This window comes from Lampetra planeri, chromosome 21, assembly GCF_965212315.1.
Source record: "Lampetra planeri chromosome 21, kcLamPlan1.2.h2, whole genome shotgun sequence".
NCBI classification, from domain to species: domain Eukaryota; kingdom Metazoa; phylum Chordata; class Hyperoartia; order Petromyzontiformes; family Petromyzontidae; genus Lampetra; species Lampetra planeri.
Window position 1 is genome coordinate 8,015,955 of NC_136127.1, and position 17,139 is coordinate 8,033,093.

General features: G+C 47.8%; 1 long non-coding RNA gene across 2 annotated transcripts in view; it reads left to right on the forward strand.

Moving 5' to 3' along the window:
- Positions 1–14,088: 14,088 nt before the first annotated feature.
- The window catches only part of LOC144724627 (uncharacterized), a 53,212-nt gene continuing 50,161 nt past the window's right edge, over positions 14,089–17,139 (forward strand). The window contains exon 1 of one of the 2 annotated variants that reach the window (XR_013586547.1): positions 14,089–14,205. This is a non-coding gene — a long non-coding RNA (uncharacterized LOC144724627). Of the gene's footprint in view, positions 14,206–16,893; positions 16,985–17,139 lie in introns of those variants that run through there. The other variant, XR_013586548.1, reaches the window with a different exon arrangement.

Genomic DNA, 17,139 nt, shown 5'->3' on the forward strand with positions numbered 1-17,139 from the left:
AACAACAATTAAATCAATAACAACTCTAAGACTCCGGCGTTTCGCTCCGCTGCGCTCCGCTGCGCCTGTGCTCGTTTGGCCGCTTCGTTCCACGGTGCCAGGAGTCCAGGGTGGCCAGCAGCAGCAGCAGTCACCGACTGATTGACTGTGGGGTCATGTTCCTCCACGGGGGGGGGGGGGGGTCTCGCTTTGTACGCGGGCTATATAGCAGCCCCAGCGCAGTGCGCAGGGCGAGGCGAGGCGGGTGAGACGACGTCACACGGCGATGAGACTTATCTCCGCCGATCTCGGGCTTCTTCCGTGGAAACACAAGACCTCAAGCCCACATAGTTACCCCCAATAAGTGCCCTTATTTTGATTTTATAAAAAGGTGAATAGGTAAAAGCGTAGCCCTGCAATGTATTGCTCGCGACACTGCCGGCGGAGAGGGCCTCCGCTGCTGTAGACGGAGCTTCGGAGAGCCGTCGGTCAAAGGGTATTTGGCGCGCTCTTTCACGCTGGATGGACCGCATTGGAAGAAGTTAGGGGGTACCCGCACTTTACCCCACCACACACGTGACGAGCCGATCGCCTGAACGCGACGTGCGGATGTATGCTGCTGGTCGGGCAGACGCGGTGGGACGGGCATGCGGGGATATCCGAGGCCTGCCCATTGTCTCGACTGCCGCGACGGGAGATCGGACGAGCGACCTCTCTGTATCGCAAGTCCAATTCACCCTGTCGGCGCAGCATTCTCGATTCTCGAATTCTCGATTGAATACGCAAGACCTCACAGAGTGCCCGATGCCCATGTCTATTGTGCCGCGGTGGCGAGATGTTAACTACCTCGCCTGGTATACAGGAGGTCGTGGGTTCGGTCACGACCCTGACGCCTGCTGCTGTATATTTGGAGTTTGCGTGTCTCTCGCTCCCGGTGATCGCGTGGATTTTGCTCCGGGTCCTCCGGTTTTTCACTCCACATTTAGAAACACGCGTTCAGAGTATCTGGCCGATATACGTTTCCACGTGATAAGCCACTTCGTTGAGCTGTCATTTGAGGCCAGGTCGCTTCTGGAAAAAAAGACCCATATAGCTCAGTGGGCCTTACCTGCTAAAATACAAATAGTTTAGTTTAACGAACAAAAAAGTTTAGTTTATTGCCTCTCCCGTGCACGGCGTCTTCCAAGTGCTGTCAACTGCCCAGTTGTTTGCGACGTTCGAGCATTGCGTCGCTAACGACGATCCGTGGCGTTTGTTGTTCGTTCGTGTGTTAAGGACGTTGCCGGCAGTGGAGTACAAAGTTCCTGTCGAGGTTGGCTGAGTTGAGCCAAGTGGTCGCGATCAGGGGTACCCCCCGTGACTTATCCTCAAGATTCTGCCAGTGAATGATAGAAAGGGGGGCAGTGGTGTTACCGTGTGGTCCATGTGGTTTCAGATGTTAACACCGACTCATATTGAGATTCATATACATAGTTATCTTGTGGTCCATATGGTTTCAGATGTAAACACCGACTTATATTGAGATTCATAGACATAGTTACCTTGTGGTACATATGGTTTCAGATATATATATAGACTTATATTGAGATTCATAGACACAATAGAGACCTCGTAGACTTACCAATTCTGTTCTTGAGTGTGGCAATTTGTTCAAGAGCTCGATGCCAATGTCACGGTCTGCTGGGCACGAGAGGCCTTCTGGTGAGCGTTGGTGTAGCGTTGCTATTCATACGTCGAAGGAGCACAAACTGCAATGGATTATTGGTCCACAGATGTTATACATAGAGACCCATATACTTGAATAGACCAGGCTTCACGACTAGCTTGGTGAATGTTTGCTGTGTGAATGGTAGAATTGGGCTTTGCTGTGTGGTCTACGCTGTGATTTGTCCTCGCATTGAGCCCCGTAGACTCACATAGACGCCCAAAGACTCACATAGAGACGCATGGACTCACGTACAGTCGTGTATATTACGTGGTCCATGGTTTGAGATCGATGCCCGCAGTTGCATTGTGGGATGTTCTTAATTCTCGGGTCACGTGTGTATGTGTATAGGTTCTACGCGTTGTCAAAACAATAAGACCCGGGAAAGGATCTCTTGAGTCTCAAGACTCGTTTTAAGGAGGCTCATGCTACGCTTGGGGATGTTTGGCCAATTCTATTGATAGTGTCGGAGAAAGCCAAAAAAGCCTGATGGAAAAGAACAACAACAACCGACAACTCCGTAAAGATGGCTTCAAGAATCAATTGCTGCGCTGCAGCGAAACCCTCACCGAGTCTCAAGATTATGTTTAAGGAGGCTCCTGCTACACTGGGGGATGTTATGGTAACGTTTAAGAACCCGTGACTGGATTCGAGGGGTGACGCTCAGCGCTGCCATCTCCTTGTCCACCTCGCAGCCGACATCCAGTGCCCGGTACAGCTTTGCGTGCAGTCTCACGCCCGGTGTGGAATACAAAGGCAAAGGCGTAGCCCTGCCATTGCTTGCTCACTCAATAGTCTGCGGAAGATCCTTCTGCGCGCTGGTCGAGGGTGTTTTAGAGAGCGCATCTCGAGGGCATTTGGCCTACTCTTCCACGCTGACCAAACACCTCGGAGGAGGTGTGAGTTACACAAGACAAAGGATCCCCCCGTGTAGCCCTGCCAGACTGTTGGAGCAAGTGCTGTTCGCGAGTGGCATTTATGAAGGCCGGCACGGCACACGAGGTGGTGGGTTTGCCAGCATCACGCTCGGCCGCCTTTGTCTCCCGAGTGGCGATGTTTGCGCGCCGCAACCATGTACTCATTTTGAGGTTGAGTCGACCTAGGGGAGACTCCGGACCGGTTCAAATATTCGTCACCGGTGTTGTGACGTGAGCGGGGAATCGAACTCGGGTCGCTGGGTTCGTAGCGCAGCGCGATAACCGCTGCACCACCGCTCCCGCTCACCTTTGCCACACGCAATCTGCCCGTCACGGAGAGACGGGGGATTCCTCAGGTAATAAATCCCGGCCGTTGTTTCAGCTGCGGCGCCGGCAGAGAATTGAATCAAACCGTCAATCTCTCTCTGCCTCTGCCTCTACACGTGCGCCAGCCATCACTTTCCCCCAGCGGCAGCAGCAGCAGGATCATTGTGTAGCAATACTAAATTTTAAACAAATGAAATGTGTTGTTTTTTTACATCCACGATGTTGTTGATGACGGGGGGTGGGGGGGGGGCAGTGTGTATAAGCGGTACGTAACTCCAGAAGGAGGAGAGTGGAGGGGGGACACCATGCTGACCGACTCGAAGGGATATCGTTCCGTGGGGGGTTTTTTTATTGTATTTTTGGCGGTCATTTATCAGGCGGTAACGTTGGATCTGTAGGCGGTAATTGAAACCAGGTGAGCGCTGCAGTCGACGTGCTCTGCTGAGTGAAGTGAGGGCTTCGCGAGGTATGCGGTGTGACCTTATTTGGCTACGGTTCGCGTTGCGTGGAGACTCACGCAGACCGATTGGGAAGGTGGCTCTATACACTTGCGTCGTTAACTTACCACAGTAAACAACTAGGATGAGCGGACGTGTACATCTTCCCCACCACGTGATTGCAAAACAAAAGTATTTTGTGTTTAAACATCGCTTCCACCACAAGGCCTTCCGCAAGTGCGTAATTTCAGCAACATTGGTGCAATACAGTGGGTGTGTGTTGAACTTCTTTCGTACAGTACGTTGCCAATCGAGCTAATCGGAGGTGCGGGGGAAGGACAACAGACTAAGCACAAAAAGCAGTTCCAAAGAAATGAGTTTTAAATCTCGATGCTTTAAACGTGCATAGCTCTCACGGGCTTCTTAATATCGGAAGGAAGAGAGTTCCAGACGGCCGCGGAAGTAGCGCATCTGAAAGCGCGCGATGCAGTGGCCACCGTCTTTGTTCGATGGCCAGCAGCCAAAAGCCGCTGCTGTGAGGATGACCGGATTTCGCGTGATGATGGTTTAAGTTTCTCGACGAGATCAGCAAATTATCGTGGTAATACAAGAAATAACTCCGGACCGGTTTTGACATACAAGGCCTCATCATCAGAAACAGGCTTAATTGCCTGTTTCTGATGCTGATGAACTGCTGATAAACAGCCAGATGTTTAGAGGTAAGGGCCCTCCCTCTTAAAGATATGCCTTAGTTCGACGCGAAAGGAAATTACACGTAACACCGAACAGAAATTCGCGTCGTTGTCGAGAATATAAGTAGCAAATCAAATACGCAATCAAATCTATCTCCATCTCGATCATCATCTTGTTACCGCATTATCATCAGCCGCACAATCCGCTGCCGGATGATTGACAACCCACGCCGTCGCCATCCCTTGCAATGCAGCGCCGTGTCCCGATCATTCATCACTCTCCTGCTGCGCATCAGCTCATCCCGTCACGGCAAGTGGCCGTGTTCGCGGTGGACGCGATCCCTGCTCCGTCAGCTGCCATTCCGTCGCCAGTCTCGTCCGTCGGCAATCATCACGCCTACGAGAAGTGGTTATGCCCTCTCTGGCAATAACACAGTTGTGTTAAGATGTTAAAACACCAAACTGAAACCTTTTGCAAAGGAATCACGTCTGCATGAATCACATATACTTGAGTTGAACGTGCAAACAGAAAAAAACACGTGCTCTGGTAGTGTGTGATGCATTGCCTTTGAAACTGATTGGTCCACACCAGAGACAGCTTTCTTTAGAGCCTTGTCTCAAACAGTGTTAGACAAGAGGACGGCGCCCAAAGGCGAACAGCGCAAAGACAATGCCACTTTCAGGACATTGAGAGCTCGGGGTGAACAGCACCACCATCAAGCCTGCATGTGCTTTGTTAACACGACGCCTGTTTTCTACACACGATCGTCATACAGCAGCCGGCACTCATTGCTAAACATGGACTAACGCCAGGCACTACGTAACGTTAGCATTGTTAATGTAATGTAATCATTGTTAATCATTGCCATTGTTAAGGTAATCCATGGCCTTCATATGTAATCCACTCCTAGGTGGAGGCCTCCCTACGCCGTGTTTATTTGGGGGGGGGGGGGGGGGGTGACCATATTTCACCACTCTGGCCAGTGAAGTGGAGGGGGGGGGGAGTGACCATACTTCACCACGCTGGCCAGTGAAGTGGTGGGTGGGGGGGTTGACCATACTTCACCACTCTGGACAGTGAAGTGGTGGGGGAGGGGGGTGACCATATTTCACCACTCTGGCCAGTGAAGTGGTGGTGGGGGAGGGTGACCATACTTCACCACTCTGGCCAGTGAAGTGGTGGGGGGGGGGGGTTGACCATACTTCACCACGCTGGTCAGTGAAGTGGTGGTAGGGGGGGTTGACCATACTTCACCACTCTAGCCAGTGAAGTGGTGGGGGGGGGGTTGACCATACTTCACCACGCTGGTCAGTGAAGTGGTGGTAGGGGGGGTTGACCATACTTCACCACTCTAGCCAGTGAAGTGGTGGGGGGGGGGGGTACGATTGAGGCCCCAGTACCGCTTCATGAATATGGAATATCGCTCGCCGCTGATGTTGCCTGTGACTTGGAATCGAACTTAGGCAGTGAAGACGAACCGCTGCGCCATCGCCCCTTCCCACACATGCAACCCGACGGAGTTACACTTCAGATTGCTGTTGGTGTGTTAGTTTGTTGAACTTCTTTCGCACCGTACGTCGCCAACCGTGCCAACCGGAGGTGTGTGTGTGTGCTGGTTGAGAATACAACGGCGGAAACGAGAGCACGGATTATTCAGTTCCCGTGTTTATAGCCGCACAAAGATAAATATCACCCGTATAGCCTCGAGAGGATGTTGGGGAAAGTGCTATTAGCGAGCACATATGAAGGCCGGAACAGCACGCGAGTGGGGTGGTGTGTGGCCAGCACCACGCCTGGCCGCCTTTGTCTCCCTCGTGGCCATATTAAACACCACACCAGCTACTCATCTGAGTGTAGACACACACTGATATGCACAGCACGCAGATACACATACACACGTACACACAGATTAACACCTCTCGCACAGAAACATAAATCCCCCCGTCTATCCTAAGTAGGCTGTAAGTGGCAAGTGCTGTTAGCAAGAACCTATGAAGGTCGGGACGGCGTACGAAGAGATGGTGTGTCCAGCACCACGGCCTGGCCACCTTTGTTACCCCAACGTTGACGCTTACACACACCGTACCAGCCACTTAATTCAAGGCTGAGTCGACCGAGGGAGGGGATGGGGTGGGAGGCATAACCCGTTCCGAAATTCGCCACCGATGTTGGCTGTGAGCGGGAATCGAACGAACTCGGGTCGCCGGGTTCGTAGCGCAGTACCCTAACCACCACGCGGCCACTCCCCGCTAACCACTACACTTCGCGCAGATGCACGCAACGCACAGACAGAGAGAGAGACACACACACAAACACAGACACACCTACGCTATACAAAGCAGCGTGCACACACATGCACAAATAGTTGTAAACATGCAATCCGCAGTTCTGAAAACACGTGCTTTATAGAGTGTTGGGTCAGTGCCGGATTAAGCGAGTGCCGGGGCCTGTAGCACATGTTATGAAGGGACCCTAAATAAAACATGAAACACACATCAATATTAAAACACACATATTTTTAACTTGCATCGTAAAGTAATTGTATTTTTTTCATTTGCTTTTACGGCCAGATAATACGACAAAATAATACGACAAATCGCTAACCTTAAACAGCCAGTTGTTCATAAAAGTTGAAGGCAGTATAGTACTATAGTTATAGAGCAAGTGCAGAAGCACTGAACCAGAATTGATAGATTGAAAGCATTTAACGCGGGGCCCTTGAAAGTGCGGGGCCCGTAGCTACATATGTAGCTTATTTTACTGCTCGGATATCCCGGCACTGTGTTTGGTATAGCTTCTCGGAAAAGTGACACTTGTGTTTCCATGGTGTGTAAGTTTATTGTAGAACTTAACCGACGTTATTTAAAGTAAAATAAGAGTAACTCTACGATGAGTTATTGTGTACGGGTGAGATGCAGAGGCGTAGCTAGGGGGGGGTGGGCAGGGGGGTACATATGTCCCCGGGCACCAAGGTAAAGGGGCGCCAAAATGAGGCTTACAACGTCACATTATAACTTATTGCGGCGGGCGCGGCAGCCTGAAACTACTGCACACATCTACACCTCAACCTAAAAGTTTATATATCCCGCCACACACAGCCTACATGTCATGTAATTACATTTTGGTACGTGATTAAACGGGGGGGGGGGGGGGGCGCCAATGTTATAGTTCGTCCCCGGGCGCAAAATATCCTAGCTACGCCACTGGTGAGATGATTTGTGAGTCGTGACAATCCAGGACGAAGGTGAGCGACAGCGTTTGGAGGGGAGGTGGGTTATCCAGCTTTGGATAGACCATGGCTGATGATGATTGATCTAATTATAACACTTTGTAGCTGTGACACCCCACGAGATGGGGGAGAAGAGTCAAAGTTATAATGAATGGGGGAAATAGGAAAGGGAAAAGAGAGAAGAGAAAGAATGGGGAATAAAAATAAAAATTAAGTTTAACACGTAGGCTTTCGCGACCAATATTATTCATAATAAAAGTTTTTGGGTTAGATCGCGCAAGTATAAATGTGTCGTAACTCTCCACCACCCGACACTGCCAGTAAGGTTTGTCACGTAAACAAAACGCGGTAATTAGTTACTACTTCAGCCCACCGGTGTGTTGGAGAGGAAATCCACAACATTTACAATTTGAGTTGTACGACGTTTCGCTGCTAATTACACCCAGCTGGATTTTGAGAACGACGTTTCGCAAACGTTGTGGATTTACTCTCCAACACACCGGTGGGCTGAAATAGTAACGAATTGCCGCGTTCTTTAAGTGGGGTTACGACACATTTATACTTACGCAATCTAACTCAAAAATCTTTATTACGAGTAAAAGGAAAATTACGGGCAAGGAACGGAGAAATTGGAGCAAAAAGGGTCAGGAGAGATGAGGATGAGGGAGGAAGAGGCTAAACGTGATGGCCTCGACCGTGCTGCTACTGCACGGAGGAGCGGCGTCTGTTTTCACGGGGGGCGGAGCGATGGGGAGGATTCAAAGTGGGAGTGGCCACACGGAAGTCACGTGACTTACGGGAGGTTTGAGCTCATTTAGTTGCAAAGCGAATAATATGAAGCACCATTGGCCTTGTTCAGAGGAGTCGATGTAAATGATGTCCCTTCTTTACCCAACAAAGCCTCAAGAGTCATCTTCTTGGTTCTTTCGGTAAAGTCACGTAGAAGGGAAGTAATAAAATAATAAAAATAAACATAATAAAATAATTCTCACGACGTTTCGGCCACAACACAAGCAGCCGTCCTCAGGTGAAGACCAGGTCTGTCGAGGCGACAGCGTCTAAATTACTTCCCTTCTACGTGACTTTACCGAAAGAACCAAGAAGATGAATCCCTGGAGTCACGAAAGCTTAAAGCTCGAAACCTCAAGAGTCATTTTTGTCAAGGTTCGGCTCCATTGAGATGTTTGGCCAATTTCATCAATGAGTGTTTGACTTCGTGGAGGACTAAAACAACCAACAGAGAACCAGGAAAAAACCACCACCGGCAGATACGAGGGGGATACCATGTAAACGATCTGCACAGTTAAGATTCAACGACCCATTGATATACTGCCATCTTCTGGCCAATTGCGCACAAATGTAGGCGATCCATCTCGCGGTCGAAAGTTGGCTGTTGTAATGTCTCGCCAAATGTTGGCTACGGTGATCTGTTCGTAATGGCTTCTCGTATTTCAAGTGGCCGTGTGCGTGTGTGTGTACAAGCATTGTCTCGTACGGGTGTGCTTGTGAATATACGTTTGTGGTCACGTGCGCCATTGTTTCCGGTCGTATATAATTCCGTTTTGTGGCCGTGTAAGATGTCTATGGGACGCAATTTATTTCATTCATTCATTTTGCACGTGTTCATACATTATGTGTGAAATGTCTTAAAAACGCATACATATATGATTAGTTTATGTGTAAAGGCACTGCTGGTTGCCTACCCCGAGGTCATGCGGGCCAAAGCGGTTGTTTGACCATACTTCACCACGCTGGTCACTGGTCAGTGCTGCATGGTGAAGTGGAAATGCCCATGAGCGGTTTGGATGACACCGCCGATGTAAATAATCAAGGGGAATTGAACTCAGCTCGATAGCTTCACAGCCCCAGTGGGGCTATGAGGTGTAGCCAGTATCACCCCCCTCTTATGATGCAGGGTTTTCTCCGGGTCCTCCACTTTCATCCCAGATACTTATTCATCTCATTTGGCCAAACATCCAGACATAGCATGACCCTCCTTAAATTAGTCTTGAGACTCAGTGAGGCTTCCCGGGGCATTAAATTGACATTGCACTGTGAGTTGCATACGACTCATTCGCCCGGAATGCACCCGAACTCATCCGATCTCGGGAAGCTAAGCGGGTGTTGAGCCTGGATAGCACTTGGATTTGGTGACCGGCAGATTCAAAAGACAAGCGCTGAATGTGTTTTGTTGGCTGTTGAGTGCAGTGGAGAGAGAAAATAAAATCCACCCGTTCTTGTTCTGCACTCCGGAATGGTGAAGTATGGGGAGGTCTCCCTCCACCCCAATCCAGCAGTGGATTGACACAAACTTGCTGCTGTATATGTGCGCTTGCTCCTTAAAGCGTCCTTGCGAGGGCAATAACACGAGCCGTTTTCGCCGCGCAGAGCAGCAATAATCCCTTTGCCTATCGAGATGTTAACAAGGAGAGACCCAGGCCCAGGCGGTGACCCTACTAATAACATGTGCTATACAACCAGAGGCTTGGGAAGCAAACGACAAAACCTATAACGTCATTGCGTGTGCAACGGGGATTCGAGTTTGACTCCTCGGGAGAAACCGGGAGCGTGGAAACATCTGGACACGGCATCACCGTTTAGTCACGGCTGCCTCGTAATTTTCCTCCGGTGGCGAAGGCGAGCGAGGCAATGCAGCCTCTTCCAACACCTCCCCCCACACCCGCTTCCCCCCAATAATGACATCTGCATCATCGGCACAATTACACCGTGGGGTCGTGGCCAGGGCTGCGTGTCACCGGGCGACTGTGGCCAATTCCAATTTCCTTGATATTGCTGCTCAGCGGGGGAGCGAGCGGTTCGCAGTCGGAAGGATGTGAATTATAATCGCGGTTGGGAGGGGTGGGGGCAGGTGGGAATTGGGTTGACTCAGCTCATCATCCCTCCCTGGAGAGGGGATCGCTAAACATGAGTATCGCTTTGTAAGTAAAAAAAAAACAGTGGTTGTCCAATGGAAACGCTCGTCTCTGTCATATGAATGTGGAATTGCTGTAAATTAGTGATCTGTACCGCCTCCAATGCTCGATCGGGCAAAGGTTGTCACTGTTGATGATTAAATGGACATTAAGGGATTCTGGGGCAGTGGTTAAGGGGGCGTCCATAAATGACGTCACGCACCTGGGGGGGGGGCGGGGTCAGACATTTGTGACGATGTGTGACGAGGGCGGGGGGGTAAGAAATGTGACGTCACGTAAAATTGCGCAACTTTAAATAAATATAGACAACACGTTCTACTTAATTAAATAGACTTTTTAATACATGTTTTCTCCTACAACATCAGAGTGCAGCGCCACATTAAATACGCACTACAATGACAATAGTTTAAAGCGATTTGAAGCATGTTAAAAAAATTTTGGGGGGGGGGGAGGTCTGTCGGAAAGACACTGTCTTTCCGACAGACCTGTTCTTCACCTGAGGACGGCTGCTTGCGTTGTGGCCGAAATGTCGCGAGAATTGTATTTTATTATGTTTAATTTGTATTATTTTATTATTTCCCTTCTACGTGACTTTACCGAAAGAACCAAGAAGATGTTCAACAATACGTTGCAGTGTTAGCACGATTAAAAAAACCACCAGCTCCCGAAGAACTGCATTGTGGGCCACTTGTCTTAAGTGAACATCAATACATTGAGCAACTGCGCCGAACCAACTGGGCAGCAGTGAGACGGACAACTGCATGCCCGTTTCATCTTCATTAGGACTCATCAGTACGATCACCAATGCTCACTGCTGCCAAGTCTGCCTCTAAGAACCCACTTCTGCACTTTGGGGACCCATTAGTGTTGCCTCGTGGCAAGAATAACAATAATTAATCAGTCAAAAAGTTATTTCTATGGGCATTTGTTTGGATGCTTACTGCCACCTAGCGGTCGAGGGCTTGGTGACAGCTTAAAAGACTCCGTAATTTAGACTTAAAACTTACGTGATTGCAGGAATTCATATTCTATGGCATCGGATGAGTGATCTGCAGACCTAAAAAGTTTCCAAAGCACTGAACTATGAAGGTTATACATCGAATGAGGTGGCGGGGGGTAGCATTAGGGATAAAATAAAAACAAAAACTCTCCATTAGTGTGTGACTGTGGTAATCCAGAACAGACCTTTCAACGTGTAACGACGCAATGCCCCCCGATCCACAAATACAAAGGGGACATCACAGCGATACCATTCCGCTCGCTTCTCCTAACGCGGTTAGCTGCTGCTGCCTTTACCACCTCAATGTGAAATTGTAGTTGTTGCTCTGCCATCTACATCATCGGCCATACGATAGAAAGATAAGTGGGGGGAGGGGGGGGTTAAACAAAGAGCCCCCGACTGCCACAGTACCAGGAGGAAAGCAATGACCGGATCAGAGTTCGTGATTTTCCAATCAGCTGAGAAATCACTGGCCAACACTGCAGCACCCGCTGCATTGCAGACCAATCTTGGCACATTGTAACCTCCTCCCCCCCAATATGGACATGTGTAACTTGTAAAACGTCGTAGTTCCTACAACAATAGTAGTATCAAGCAAAGTTAACTCGCAAGTTGGTAACCATACAAGAAGGAGCAGGGGACCCTAGCACAGAAGCGTGGTCACCACATCTACGCCTCCATATAAGGAACGAGACAGGTGGACTTCTCCACAAATCTGGCTGTCGCCTGATGAAGCTAGTTGTAATTACTGGCGAAACGTCGTACTCAGATTGTAAATGTTGTGGATTGGCTCTCCAACACACCGGTTAGTGCTGTACTAGTGACGAATTGGAACGTTCTGTTTACGTGATAAACCTTACTGTGTCGGGTGGTGGCGGGTTTAACGACACATTTATATATTTACACGATCTCACCGAAAAAAAAAAACCGTATTATGGATATTGGTCGCGAAAGCCTCCTACGTGTTAAACTGACCCGATCGAGTGAGAGGTCCAAGTTGATATTATACCGGTCGTGTGTGTGCGTGTGCGTCGCCGTTGCACGCCGATAATATTCACGGTGCAACACTTTCATCAAATTTTCTTGCTGTGGATTTCACACCTGATGATGATTGCTTGTGTTGCAGTCGAAACGTCGTGAGAATTTTTATAGTTTTATATTTGTATTATTTTATTATTTCCCTGCTACGCGACTTTACCGAAAGAACCAAGAATATGAATCCCTGCAGTCACGAAAGCTTTAAATAAAAAGTTGGTGTCGTTTCGCTCTTAGGGGCCGTCTATAAATGACGTCACGCACCTAGTGGGGGGGGGGGGGGGTCAGACATTTGTGACGATGTGTGACGAGTGGGGGGGGGGGGGGTTGAGAAATGTGACGTCACATCTAAATGCGCAACTTTAAATAAATATAGACAACACGTTCTACTTAAATTGACTTTTTAATACATGTTTTCTCCTACAACATCAGAGTGCAGCGCCACATTAAATACGCACTACAATGACAATAGTTTAAAGCGATTTGAAGAATATTTTATATTGGGGAGGGGGGGGGCAGAGCTTTGTGATGTCATATTTGAGGGGGGGGGCCTGACTTTTTGTGACGCCGTGTGACGAATGGGGGGGGGGGGGGGTCAAAAATCGTCCAAAATCGAGTGACGTCATTTATGGACGGCCCCTTACGCCTCCGTTGAAGGGGCGCAGATCAACCGGTGTGCGTTGTATTATTCACGCACTTTTATTTTCACACACAATTTTATTCAACTTGCCATGCCGCCTGTTCATATTCTTCGGAAACTTCGACGCTCAATATATGTTCGGATCAATGAGCTGGACTTTTCAACACAGACTCGCCGTCTCGCGTGACAATTCGAGATTTCATTAAAAAAAATAGAGATCTGTCCAGGTTCCCGGACATCGTGTATTTTTTTTTTTTACAAAATGTAATGATTAATAATCGTTTTTTTACTAAATGTTACCACTTGACTTAAAGCTTTCGTGACTGCAGGTCTTTCGGTAAAGTCACCGAAAGACCCAAAGAGTATATATGCTACCAATGAATAATCTTACATACCACCACCCCCCCCTTTTTTAAATCACGAATGGTCGCGCCCACTTTCGACGGCTTACAATCTTTGGAACCTTCAACGCTAAATATATCTTCGAATCTACGAATCCTAACGAGCTGACATTTTCAAAATAGACTCGTGTGAAAATTAAAGATTTAATGAAAAAAATATTTTAACAATGTTTTTACTAATTAATAATCGCACATTCCACACCCCCTCCCCCCTCTTTTTGAAACCACGAATGGTCTCGCCCACCCCACGACTGCAAACGGTCTGGGTCCAATCACAGCGCTTGTTGCTGGGCCAGCCTCTGACCAATGGGAGGCGGCGCTTGACATGGCGCATGAGCGGCTACGATTGGTCTCGCCCACCCCACGACTGCAAACGGTCTGGGTCCAATCACAGCGCCTGTTGCTGGGCCAGCCTCTGACCAATGGGAGGCGGCGCTTGACATGGCGCAGGAGCGGCCGCTGAGGTGGGACAAAGTCATTGTTATGCAAGTCCAAGTCGAGTCGCAAGTCATCAAATTCATGACTCGAGTCTGACTCGAGTCCAAGTCACATGACTCGAGTCCACATCTCATAGGTGGGACAAAGTCATTGTTATGCAAGTCCAAGTCGAGTCGCAAGTCATCAAATTCATGACTCGAGTCTGACTCGAGTCCAAGTCACATGACTCGAGTCCACATCTCAGAGGTGGGACAAAGTCATTGTTATGCAAGTCCAAGTCGAGTCGCAAGTCATCAAATTCATGACTCGAGTCTGACTCGAGTCCAAGTCACATGACTCGAGTCCACATCTCATAGGTGGGACAAAGTCATTGTTATGCAAGTCCAAGTCGAGTCGCAAGTCATCAAATTCATGACTCGAGTCTGACTCGAGTCCAAGTCACATGACTCGAGTCCACACCTCTGTTGCTAGGTAATACAAAAACACACACAGGCTTCAGCAACGCACACACCTTTATTTGCACTCAACAGTTAGAAATACATTCTCTTAAGTTTTTTCGGTAAAGCCACGTAGGGGGAAATAAATGAATAAATAATAATTAAAAATAATAGAAATAATAATAGAAAATAATAAATTGCCACGTTTCGGAGGCAACACAAGCTTCCTTTCCTACGTGACTTTACCGGAAAAAAACTCAAGAGTATGAATCCTTGCAGTCACGAAAGCTTCAAATCTAGAATATAAATACATTCTTATGACCCTCTCCCCAGTGCCGGAATTGAATCAAATGTTGATGTGTTGAATAAAAGTGGGTGACCTTCCCTTTGATATGTTTTAATTATCTTTTGTGCAAGCCACCCACTTTAGTCCATGATAAGAGGTTTTTTTGGGGGGGAGTGGGTGGGTTAGATCGCATAAATATGTCGTTAAACCCGAAACCACCCGATGCAGCCAATTAAGTAAGGCTTCTCACGTAAAACGTGGCCAATTCGTTACTAGTAGAGCACACAGCGGTGTCTTGGAGAGTAAACCCTTCAACATTTACGGCAGGTTTAATGACACGTTTATATTTACGAGATCTAACTCCCCCTCAAAAAACCTGGATAATATTGGTCGCGAAAGCATGTTTAAATCCACTTTTATTGAGCACATCAAATTTGATGAATTGTGGGGTTAAAATAATTGATTTTCTCCTTTTGAGTGCAAATACAAGTGTTTGCATTGAAAAGCTTCGTTTGTACCTATTTTTAGTTTTACTCGTGTGTGGTCCATAGTTTGGCTCGCATGACCACAATCTCACTAAGGTGGCTCTTTAATGGACAGAGTGATCCAGATGTCCCGTGACTACCGCCTCCCCCCGACCGCCACCATTTACCATTTAATTCTGTTAAAACGTAATATTTTTGATACAATACCAATGGATGTGAAAACAAGTGAGTAAGTAAAGGAAAACAAAAATGTAGGGGTCAATTAATTGAGGGCGTCACAAGACATCTGGACCCGACTGTCTATGTGTCTAATGGGTCTATCGATGTGTCTCTACGTATTTATGTGAGTATGTATCTACATGGGTCTCCTATGTATTTACAATATATCTGGGTATGTTTTTACTCATGTCCTCAATGAGATTACTGTTTTGTCCATAATTTGTGTTTAATGGCCACAATCGCACTACTGTGGCTTTGTGTCTTTTAAGTTCCCAATTAGGAAGGATTTGTGTGGCATGTGGCCTGTTCTTGATGATGTTCTGATGATTTTAACAACATTAGTGTCCAGTACAGGCATGTTGGCCGCGTGGATGAGCAGGATGCAAACCACCGATCAGAAACACGCGGCAGTGTTTATAATTCACGTTTTTTCAATGGGAGTATTATTCATGTGAGTGTTGTTTGGACAATTGCTTGTAGCCTTGATAAGGATGGATGAACAATACATCTAAGTCCTTTCATATAATCTCGTCAAGTTAACGACCAGTGTGAAAGAATAGATAACATCGTTAATCATAAATTCACGGGCTGAATCATTAGAAGTTATTCTATTTGTGATTTTAATCTTGTTTAAATGTTTGATTCCTCACTAACATTTCCTTTATTCCATTATCATGGTAATATCTCGTATTTTGTGTGCTGCGAAGAAGGGCTGTTTCTCAAAACGTCACCTGTTATAAATATTTGTTTCTTTTTAAGGCCACAGAATAATTATTGACGAAGGTGTTTAGAGTATTTGGCTGCTATAACTATTCACATGATAAGCCACTGCGTCGAGCTATCATTTGTGGCCAGGTCACTTCTGAAAAAGAGCTATATAGCTCAGTGGGCCTTACCTGGTAAAATAAGGACGTTATTAACTGGCGGTGATGTTCCCTTCCTACCTGCCCAAGTTAGCAGTTATTTGCGACTCTCTGAGTTACATTCACTAACACAGCCACCGTCGTTTGCTTGCTCCGATGTGGCTCTGGTCCTTTCCGATATTTTTCCGATTTTACATTTACATGCAGGCCTCGATGTGATGGCGCGCTGCGATCTTACATTCACATGCCAATCACATTTACACAGTACATTTACATGCACATTTCTCACTTTAACATCACTAGCCCTCCCCCCCCACTTCGTTTATGACTCTGGGGCTATGCCCATCTCGAACCTTTAAAAGCAGCCTGCATCAGCAACTTCCCTCTTTCTTCCGCCTGATGACGATTGCTTGCGTTGCGATCGAAACGTCGTGCTCTATTATTTTTTCTACCTACGTGACTTTACCGAAAGAACCAAAGAGTATAAAATAAATGTAACTTAGTAGAGTTTACTATTTTTTTCTAACGCAATTCGCTCTGAGCTGGTGTCTGATTCGCGAGGAGCCTGAGTATTGCATCGGAGGCCTGGCGACAACAAACAGCAAATTACTACGGGGTCTGGCAGAAAGGGAGATAGCGGTGGCTAAGTGCAGCGAATTGCATGGATGGTGTCTGATTTGCCCCCTCTCTTCTGTCTGAAAAATTACTTTGAAAAAAGTAAAACCACTCTTCAATCTCCCGAGAAATATTGACCCCCTCTTCCCTTCCGCCTCCCCACCCATGTGTCAGTGTATAATACTGTTTTTTTGGGTTAGATCGCGCATGTGTTGTTCAATCCAGCACCATCCGGCACCATCCGGCACCACCCGGCACCACCCGGCACCACCCGGCACCACCCGGCACCACCCGGCACCACCCAGCACCACCCGGCACCACCCGGCACCACCCGACAGCCAATTAGTAAGGTTTGTCACATGAACAGAACATGCCAATTCGTGATAAGTACAGCGGTGTGTTTGGAGAGCAAAGCCACAACATGTACAATGTGTCAGTGTACTGATGCGAAACTCCATTCCCGGTGGTCCAGCGAGTGGACTCATCGCCATCTGTATGGG